The following is a 12010-nucleotide window of genomic DNA, read 5'->3' as shown; positions in this document are numbered from 1 at the left end:
TTTAAATGGTAGATATCTGAGCCTGAGTTTGATATCAGATAATCATATTCTAAATGTTTAGTACAGTAGGAAGTTTTGAGTATGGTGGTTGTCATGTGTCCAATTAAAAATGTATGGTTCTATCCTTTTTATGCCCGTGCCGTAATGTTACCCTTGTACGTCTGTCCGTCTGTCCGTAACGTAAATATCCAAAATTGTGTGCCAAAACCAAATGTTATAAAATTCATTCACAACGCTCATCACCACAAAAAAAAACCCAGATCAAGTCCGAAATTTTTGTTGCGTCACTTTTAGTGTTAATGAGTTATACGCCTTTATAAACATAAAATAAATTGAACTTGTGTTTCTGTCCTCTAACTTGTGTTTATGCCTCAATCCAATGTTACAAAACTTATAACTTGTTACACAATACTTATTACCACAAAAAAGTACCAGGTTAAAAATTGGGTAGCGTCACTTTTTAAGAAAATTTTACCACCAATTTTTTCTATAAGGTTTTTATTTAAGTTCTGATGGGAAAAGGTCATGGCAATACATGCAAAATTTATTGTTCACTGTCTTCAAAGTGAGTTTAAAAGAACATTTAGATTATGTTAGTTATATGATTAGGCATGTTTTCTGTATGACAGTCCTTTTTTACATATCAATACAAAACATTGGTCCGGCAATTATTGTATTTTTTTCCGACTCTTTGTCGCACAAACTTAATCAAAATTTTGGGGTTCGAAATTGGGTGGCCGTCACTTTTACTGTTCATGAGTTATGCCCGTTTTTACGCATAAAAATTTATTACTTTTTATTTCCGTTTTATAGTGTGCCTCAAACAAAAATTCAATCCTAGATCACCCGATTTGTGTTCATTGTTGTCGTAATGTCCACTATAGGCAATGACAGATCTCGCAAATTTTGATGTTATAATGTACTGTAACATTATCTTTTTATGTATTTCTCTGTTCTTTTAATGTTCTTTCGTTTATTTGTTCTGTATTCTTGTCACATAATGTTATTATTTTAGCGCATAACTTTCATCATTGCGATATAATCGGGAGGTTTGACTAGCCATTAAACCTGTTCAACCCACCATATTTTTCTTAAATTGTCCTCTACCAAGTCAGGGGTATCAACGTTGTCATCAGATAGTATGATATTATAAATGTTGGTGTTTGTTTTTGTTGCAATTCAGTGTTTCTCCTTTTTCGCTGTTTTTCTCTTGTAGTTGATATGTTTTTCTTGGTTTTGATTTGTAACCCAGATCTATTTCCGTTTAATGTATTTATGACTATTGATTGAACAGCAGTATACTACTATGGCCTATACTCGATATCAAGTTCATCTATTAGATATAGCCATTAGAATATGTTTCTTTCACTAAGCATTAACACAGTTTAATATAATGCTATGCTAGTATTGTATATCAGAAATCTTTTCTAAGATTTTAAAATCTCCTTGCGTACAATTTCTTCACATGTTATAGACCTGAGTTATAAAATCTGTTAATCGAGCATCGAAATGGCTTTTCAATTTATTTATTTTTTAATCTTTATTTAGCTTTGCTAACCCAATATGTTTATGCAAAGACTAATTAATACTTTCACTCGCTCATGTTATCTTTTATGTGCAACTGAATTCATAGGGTTATTATTAAAAGTCTTAATTTAATTTTATCTTATTCAAGGTAGAGTAATTGGAAAACATGGACATGAAATTATGGAAGTGAAAGATAAATCCATAGTGAAGAACATTACAACAGATAACGAAAAGGAAAATGCTGTAAGATTATATTAATCTATAATATGCAAAGTATTAAGAGGTGCATCTCCTGATACTTAAGTGTGGAAATTACTACATTGTTGTCTTATTGGTCTTAAGGTAGTATGTTCACATCTAGAGAGAAGGTTGTTGTTAAGTTTTCTGTCTTGATACAACTAAATACAACTGTATTTGATGCTTCGTCGCTTAGCAAATGCATTGAATTGGAATAGCAAAGAGATAATGTTTTTCACTCAGAATAATGTTTTCCTGTATAAGGTTACATATAAACATCTAGACTGCTACCATATGCACTAGCACTTATGTAATATTTTCCATTACACATCAAACTTCAACCCATTATCATCATATCAGCAAAAATAATAACATGACGTCTGCACATATTATGCACATATTTGTCCTATATGGATGCTAAATAAAAAAACTTTACACATCTGATCTCAACCATTTTAAGGATGTGTTATACCAAATTGTGAAAGCAAGATCCTAACTAAGTCATTAGTTCTGAAGTCATAGTTACTAAAATAGATTTTTAACACACACTATTCCTGTCAAATATTCCATCTAAACATGCTAAAGTTAAACATAAAAAGAGTATGCCAGCAAGTCTCTATAATCTATTTCCCTTCATATTGGTATGCAATCAGTGGTGAAGCACTAATCAAGCACCATTGCATATATAATAAACAGTATATTCCTGAAACAAGCTTACAGTTTGATTTGAGCATCCTCTTTTAAAGCTATGTTCAATGTTTCATGCATAATGATGCATCAAGAATACTAGTATAAATTCATTATTAGAGATTGTTTTAAAGCATATATATCTTTGTGATTTTAGTGTATCAACAAAAGACTTGGACGACGTAATGAATCTAAAGCAGACAAAAAGAAATTATCATCTAATGGTGGAGAAGGAAATTCTTTTAAAGGAAAGTATGATATTCAAAGATGTCAGACACAAGGTAAAAAAAAATCTCGCTCAAAAGCTCAAGATGAGGATTGTTTGGTGTTTTTTTCTCGAAAACAAGATGTTTAGGAGATTAGATTATGTTAAAAAACAAAAACAAAAGCAGCGTGCTCTTCAAAAGTTAAGTAGATGTAATGTGAAAATTCAGCATCAAGATCAAAGAAAATGGAGTAAGCGAGAACTTGCTATCGACTTTCAATTGCACATTTGTGACATTGTTCACTCGGTTCCTTCAATCACAGAGAATAAACAATGTAAATATCAACAAAAGTGTTCTAAAAATAAAAATGTGAAAGCAAAAGAAAAAAGTAACGTTATCGAAACAGATCATGGACAAATAAACCTCACAAAAGCACGATTTCATGACAATTGTCTTGGTAAATATATTGAGACAGCCATTAAAAAAAGAGGTTTGGATGGAGCATTGAAAGTTGCTTCTTGGACAGACTGTGAGGAAGACAGAAGATATAGGATTAAATTGAAATCTCCTAAATTTTTAAATGAGAAAAGAGAAATTTCCCCCAAAAAATGCAGAAAAAATATTGGCAACAAAAGGGATAAAGCGTCTAAACAGAAAAAGGAAAAAGTAAAAGTTAACAAAACCCAGATTGAAACTAATAATAGAAAAACAAAACTCACAAATGCAAGAATTCGTGGTAAATATATTGAGGCAGCAATACAAACTGAAGGTTGGAATAGAACGTTAATGATTGGTACTTCACCAGACTCCGAAAATTACAGAGGATCTTGTATTAGCTGGGATTCTCCTATGAATGCAAATGAGAAAGAAGACAAGTGTTTCGAAAAATTCAAAGAAAATGAATGCAAAAGAGACGATGAACAATTTTGTTTAGAGCCTCAAGAGACAAAAGATACATGGGAAGAGTGGGATTCGGATGAAGAGTCTAGTATAAGTACAGAATTAGATAACTTTAAAATAAATGAAACCAATGCAAGAAGTGATTGTTTATCTGGTAGTTTAACTAACTAAATATAAGCAGTTCACGATGAAACCGTTGCATAAAACGTTGGAAGTATACTAGAGAATGGAACTTCAAATCTTTAAAACCAGTAATCGTCAGTTGAGGATAGGGCTTAGGCTTTGGAAAAAGGAGCATATATAGCACTGTTCATAAAATTAGCTTACATTAAATGCTGATTGGTGTTCATACATTTGATTTTCGTCCTTTGCATGTTGAAGATGAAGATTTTAAATAAAATTGAGAATGGAAATGGGGAATGTGCCAAAGAGACAACAACCCGACCATAGAAAAAAAACAACAGCAGAAGGTCACCAACAGGTCTTCAATGTAGCGAGAAATTCCCGAACCCGGAGGCATCCTTCAGCTGGCCCCTAAACAAATATATACTAGTTCAGTGATAATGAACGTCATACTAATTTCCAAATTGTACACAAGAAACTAACATTAAAATAATACAAGACTAACAAAGGCCAAAGGCTCCTGACTTGGGACAGGCGCAAAAATGCGGCGGGGTTAAACATGTTTGTGAGATCTCAACCCTCCCCCTATACCTCTAGCCAATGTAGAAAAGTAAACGCATAACAATACGCACATTAAAATTCAGTTCAAGAGAAGTCCGAGTCTGATGTCAGAAGATGTAACCAAAGAAAATAAACAAAATGACAATAATACATAAAAACAACAGACTACTAGCAGTTAACAGACATGCCAGCTGCAGACTTCAATTAAATTGACTGAAAGATTATGATTTCATCATATGAACATCAGGCACAATCCTTCCCGTTAGGGGTTTAGTATCATACCATCATAACATATATGAAAAGAATATAACCCGTGTCATGCCAACAACTGGTTTTTGAATAAATGTGTTTAGTTCCGATGCAAAGTCCCTACCAGTGAATCAATATTAACGCCAAAATATGCAATCTTTAATGACCTGACAACAGTATCGTAACTATATCCCTTCTTAATAAGTCTATTCAAAGGTTTTGTTAGTTTTTGAGGTGAATACTGACACCTTTGTGCTTTATAAAGAATATGTCCATAAAAAATTGGATGTGAAATACCTGAACGTATAAGAAGTCTGCATGTTGAGCTATATTTACGAATGATGTCCTTATACCGATGATAAAATTTAGTAAATGTTTTGACTAGTTTTTGATATCGAAAACCCTGGTGTAATAATTTTTCAGTAATACATAAATTTCTCTCGTTAAAATCTAAAACATTGTTGCATACACAAGCGAATCGTACAAGTTGAGATATATAAACACCGTAAGATGGTGACAAGGGAACGTCACCATCTAAAAGTGGATAATTAACGATAGGAAATGAAAAATCATCTCTTTTATCATAAATTTTAGTATTCAGCTTTCCGTTAGTGATATAGATATCATATCGAGGAAAGGGCAGTGGTCATTGTTAGTATTAGCTTTATTTAAAGTAAGTTCAACAGGATAAATTTCTTTAATATACATACTGAAGTCGTCATTATTGAGAGCCAAAGTATCATACAAATATCTAAAAGTATTATTAAATTTGTTTATCAGATGTTGTTTCGATGGGTCTTTGCTTATTTTTGTCATAAATTGTAACTCATAGCAATACAAAAACAGGTCCGCAATAAGTGGTGCACAGTTAGTTCCTATTGGAATTCCGATAATCTGACGATATACGGAATCCCCAAGCGAACAAAAATGTTATCTAGTAAAAATTCAAGGGCATATATAGTATCAAAGCATGTCTAATTGACATAGTTGTTTTGTTTATTGCTACTAAAAAATGACCTAAAAGAGTTTGAACATATATATTCACATTCTGACTTTTTAAATGCCCATTTAATTAGGCGTGTGAATTTTTTCTTAATGAGAATGTGAGGCAATGTGCAATTAAACAAAAGCCTGCTATGTAAATAATTTTTAGTTTCAAAATTGTATAGTATTTTTTATTGTAATGATAGTGTAATGCTATGGAATTGGTTTTGCTGGGTACCTGTGATTAATGAAGTTATTGTAAAAACAAATATGCATTTCATTCATTAATCAAGTTCATATTATGATGTTATTTGTATGTTACAGAGTATTGCATTTTTGGGTTATTTGTGACATTTTGATTTGTTAAACATGTTAAACATGTTAAAGTTCATAATACATATTTGGGGAAAAAAAAACTGTCCGAATTTTTGTATTTTCTGGAATAAGGTCTTCAGCAGAAACAGTTTATGAGAATTCAACATTATAACGGATGCAAATTTTGTTGACCCAATATACAAATTTGAGTTTGCTTCAGTTGTCGAATTTAATTTTTTTAGCAGTTGCCAGTCAGGGAAAAAAAAACCAAAAAAACAACAGAAGAGCAATACAAAGAAATTTTCGTTGAATCATTTGCTACTTCTTCTCTTTTCACCGAGTTGTAGTCTGGTGTACATCCATCCTGTATTTATCTTATGTGTTAAAAAGATGCATTAAAAAAATGTTTGCTATGAAGAATAAAATGTCAGGATAAATCAAAGTGGAACGTTCATTATATTTAGTATTATGAAACGCCATATGCATTGAAGTGTATTGTATAGTTGCATAACGCCTTCGTCATCATAGAATCCAAGCTTTAAATTTTGAACATTGATGCACATTTCGTCCACAAAAGACTCATCAGTTACGCTTGAATAAAAAAAAAAACACAATGTACGATTTTGAAGAGCATCGAAGACCTAGTATTTGAAAAAAAGTTCAGGGGAAGAAATCCTCAGTTTTTCTAAATTTCAATTTTGGAAACGAGTTGTTATGTGTGTATTTGTCAAATACATGTCCAATAAGTTCTTTGGCAATATGTGAATGAACTTTAAATTGTTTGTCACACTTTTCCGTGAACTACTGAACTGATTGAATTCATATTTGATCAGCAGCTGAACATTAATGAGTATTAACGTCGAATATAAAACATGTTCAGATCAGCCAGACACCTACTACTGTTTTTATTAATACAACTGAATAACCCATGTAGATGTTTCTAACACGACAACTCGTACATAATTGTTCATCGTTTCTGTTCTTGAATAAAATAAAGGCAACAGTAGTATACATAAAGGCAACAGTAGTATACCGCTGTTCAAAACTCATAAATCCATGGACAAAAAACAAAATCGGGATAACAAACTAAAACCGAGGGAAACGCATTAAATATAAGAGGAGAACAACGACATAACACTAAAATGTAACACATATAGACAAAATCCCACGAGAATAACAAATATAACATATATATATAACATCAAAACCAAATACATGAATTTGGGATAGACAAGTACCGTGACACGTCTTATCGCAATGTGAATTTACACTCAAAAATAAGAGAAAACAAACGACACAACGTTATAATGTAATACACACAGAAACGAACTATAATATAACAATGACCATATTCCTGACTTGGTACAGGGCATTTTTAAAGGAAAAAATGGTGGGTTGAACCTGGTTTTGTGGCATGCCAAACCTCGCACAGTATACCACTGTTCAAAACTCATAAATCTATGGACAAAAACAAAACCGGGGTAACAAATAAACAGTAATAATTTTAAGTTATTATCATTATCCCATGAGAATGTGGTGTGTCAGTGTAAGATCATCAATAAGGCTGGAGGGTCCGAATGGGATAACTATTTTCTCAGCTGAATAAATGGTAGTTAAATCACTTCTTGGGTCCAAAACTAGATCCTGAGCCTAAGAAAAAAATAAACACAAGTTGTCTCCCCGTGCTAATCATTTACTCCTATGTTACACTTGGGCTCATGGTACGTTTGCCGGTACTTAGAGTATTCATTTAGGCGACGGATCGTTCTTGAAAACGCCCTGATCTAGTAAAACATAAAATCACAAAAATACTGAACTCCGAGGAAAATTCAATCGGAAAGTCCCTAATCACATGGCAAAAGTAATATATTCCCCTACAATTAAATCTGTTTTTTCAAAGGTTTATCTTCTTGGTGTATGCAGCATTGTTCGTATGTCTGTTGGAATGTTTAGTATTTCCAGATGTCTTATCATGTCCTCTCTTCCTGCTGGTATCTTCGGTACTTTTATACTAAGCAATGTTGATTTTTCCTCACTGCATTAGACCTGTTGTAACCTGTCCTTAATTATATCAATTTTTTTTTTCGGGGGTTATGTATATCAAGTTCTACAACCTAATTTATCCATCTAACTTGCCATATTCAGTTTTGTAGACATCTTGACTGCACTTCTAACATCCAGCATTGCTATGTCATTTTGTGATGTGGCCACCTCAGCAGCATTTTTCGCACACTGATCCGCTATCTCGTTCCCGGATATATTAGCATGACCTGGAATCCATGATAGGGTAGTTAGTATCCCATGTCCCAAAAGTGTCCCCATACTTTCTCTAATGTCTGTTATTGTGTCAATGTTGTTGCCAATTCTGAGTCCTACAGTGGTCTGACTTCCTGAGAGTACTTTGATGTCAGATAACTGGTCCATCATTGTTGTTATGCAGTGATCCAGACCTATAAATATAGCAGGTATCCTTGATTGATTGAAACATTACAATTGTTGTCCTTTTAGTGCTAATGTGAAAAGTTTAAACCAATGATTTTCAAACTGCATCACGTTTGCATTAGAAGTCATATTTTAACTTTTGCCATTTACAAGTTATTGCCCTTTATTCCTCACAGTAACCATGACATTTATAAAGTTAATAAATCATAGCTTAAAGCTGTTATCCGGGCTGCCTAACGTTCATAATCAGGCTAATCACATATAATCAAGTTAAATCTCCAGTTTAAAAACCATTTCTTAATTCTGAGCTATACTCACATGATACATACATGTATATTGGCAATTATACGAAAGTTAAAACCCTTTTACTTAAAATGCGAAATTAGGTAATGTCTAAATTTTAGTGTATGATGGTGTTGAAAATTTCTGAGGTTAGCAGAATAAATAAAATTGAGAACGGAAATGGGGAATTTGTCGAAGAGACTACTTACAGAAGCTAGTTCCAAACAGAAAATGACATGATGTTGGTTTTAAGTTAGGTTGATCAAGTTATTATTACTTATTTTGAGATTTATGCAGATATCATATTTTTACTAGATAATAATGGTTTTGTTTTGATTCTTGGAGAAAAGGTACATATCAAAATACAAACCTTTCCTTAAATACATACTGGGTAGAGTGATTTTATACATGAAGGTTGATTACTCATAATTTCAATAATTCTGAACTCAATTTTTTTCTGACTGTTTTTGCATTAAAAGATTTATTTCTTCTGTTAGTATTACTATCACAATTTGAGCATATAAATAATCTTCAAGAATTTTGGTTCTTAAACATTATTTGCTTTCAATTATTCAACTTTGATATTTTTTAATGAATATTAATCCAGAAAAAATGCTTCAGACACAAGAAATGCATAAACCTGGTGAAGTGATGTTTCATTTTTTATGGATCAAGGTCAGATTATTATAGGTATCTTCTTTAGAATATTAAACCAAAGTCACTAGATGTGTAGGGAAAGATATAAAAGTTTTTATGATAATCTCCGGGTTATTACAAATATTCTTGAGTATAAATAAGTCTTAATGCACTGTTAAGTGTTAAATGGGAGATGACTTAGAAAGCATCAAATATGATTTTATTTTTAATACTGGTCTTTTTCTATGCATTTGACAATTCTTCTAGCTGTGTTTCCAACATGACGCAATTACCTACAAGCTGTTTACTTGACTGGCGATCTTAGAACTACGTCACATTCAAAAAGGCATGTGATCTATAAAATTGTACAAAACATTTAAAAGTGACCTGGTGACGTGATTTTTCTTATTGTGATCGTTTTACCTATGGGTTTAACACTACTGGATATAAATAGGAAGATGTGGTATGATTGCCAATGAGACAACTCTCCAAAAGAGACCAAAATGAAACAGCAATTAACAAATATGGGTCACCGTACGGCCTTCAACAATGGGAAAAGCCCAGGGAGAACTCTAGCTAGCTAGCTGTCAGGCAAATTAATTTAGTCATGTGCACCACTCGAATTAAATTAAGGTTCATTATAAAACAAATGGTTTGACCTGATGTACGTAAAAGTGCTTTCATAATTGCTATTGTTATTAAATGTCGTTTGTCATTTTACCTATCCAATTCCAACAACAGAAATACACGCATGTTGCAATTAAAAAAGGGCTCCCTTAATTTCCAATAATCATGAGACTCATGTAGCAACTAATTAAATATGTGTCTGAGTGCAGAGCAATATTCAGTGTATGTCATATTGGTATAACACAAACTTCTGATCCTTTTGTCATGATAATTGTAATAATGTGAGGTCTAACTATACCAGTAACAGCTTTATTATTACCTTTTGAAAACTTTATACCTAGTTTGTATATGGATGGTGTTAGTTATAGATAATGCATATTTTAAGGTTTTTCTTGTCGTAGAACACACCGAGGGGTGTCAGGATTGATCAAATGAAAGACCGACCTGAGGGAGGTCTTTCTTTGAACAATCCTGACACCCTGAGGTGTGTTCTACGACAAGAAAAACCTTAAAATATGCATTATGTGACTTATATACCGTCAAAAAAATATTAATTTTATAAAGATTTGTAATTTAGTATCCTATTTTACCGACAACACTAAAGTGGGATATTCCTTTCTAATGCGTTCAGGTTTTAATACGCCCTGCGGCTCATTTAGAATGTGAAATAAAACTCACTAAATAATTTAGATACAAACTTTTTTTAAATTATTATCTATACACAATAAAAATATTAGTAAGACACAAATGTATTGTTACCATCCGTTAACGGTGTATGACAAATACAAGACACATTGTAAGTTATTTATTGTACGACTTAGCTTATGGAAAAGGGGGAGGGGGTATATTTTTTATTCTATTTGTTATGTTATTTCTTTCGCGGAAAAGAGGTTTATTTTTTAACAATTTTACTTGAATCGAATGAAAAATTCAGAAAGATTGTCTTTTGAATAGCAATACATTTTATTAAAAGATAATCAGGATATAATTATATACCCTCCGCATCCTACCCTTTTTTGAGTTACGTTAATGTTATTCAATAGAATATAAGATTATCTTATTAGTTGATCATTTGATAGAGTAAAAGGTATAAATAAATTTTAAAAAGTTAAGAACTGACACGAAGACGAATATAAATACATGTAGGTCACAATATGATTTTCTATTCAGTGTATATCGTTCTGAACATGCATGAAATATTTGCCACTGGACGTTAAGCAAGCAACCAAAAATCAATCAACCTATTCAGTTTGACTCGGTAAGATTTTCACAATCTTACACACGAATATGATAAATCTGGATTTATTTTATGAAAGTCTACATTAAAATCCATCTGACATATATGATAATGTTTCTTTATTGTAGCGATAAATTAACAAAACTTCACGTTATTTGTCTCTAAAATTAAAATGCGGGACTACAATGACGGTTTCTTTTACACCTATCATAGATTGAACTTTAAAAAATAAATTTCCAAATCGGCAACAAAAAACTATTAGACGAATAAAGTTTTGAAGTAAATCATAGATTGCATTTTTATCAATGAAAATAATGACCTCACACAGGTCATTATGTTATGCCTTTGAGCATATTGAAACATGGTATCGTCCGGGTTGATTCTGAAAAAGAATGACCTGTCGTTCTGAAAGAAAATAACTCCATATAGGTATATAAATGAATATAACACAATTTCAGATGATGCAATTTATGTCTGCATTATTTATTTAGTAACTACTACTGTTGATAGATCTGCCTTATTAGATAATAACTCTGAAATGTGGACAGATCGTTATTTCAAACGGGAAATACCATGTTACATATGTAAAGGAGCAGATGTACATGTAAATCGGCAAGATTAGAATTCTGATCAACTATGCTTCAGAAGAGTATACTTATTTTGGTTTGCCGGTACGTTTCATTTGAAAATAGAAAAACGAATCTTTAATTCGGTCAGCCGGTGATTGTAGTATGTCAGATTGTAGTGAATTTTGAAGGTCTGGATAAATGTTCATATCTAATTTAGAGAACATAATGGGGGAAAATAGAAAGAAGAAAGAGAACAAGACAAACAAATGAAAAAGGAAATATTGGGGTGCTTTAAATATTAAGAATGTAGGAAAAACAAGCATTTGTAAACACACAGAAAAATATTATTGTTTTCTGTAAATTTAGAAATGTTTGCGAAGTTTTTATTATTTCGAAAAATGCGACTATATTATCATCACAATAATTAA

This window comes from Mytilus edulis, chromosome 13 (assembly GCF_963676685.1).
Source record: "Mytilus edulis chromosome 13, xbMytEdul2.2, whole genome shotgun sequence".
Classification (NCBI taxonomy): domain Eukaryota; kingdom Metazoa; phylum Mollusca; class Bivalvia; order Mytilida; family Mytilidae; genus Mytilus; species Mytilus edulis.
Note: the sequence above shows the minus strand (reverse complement) of the source record.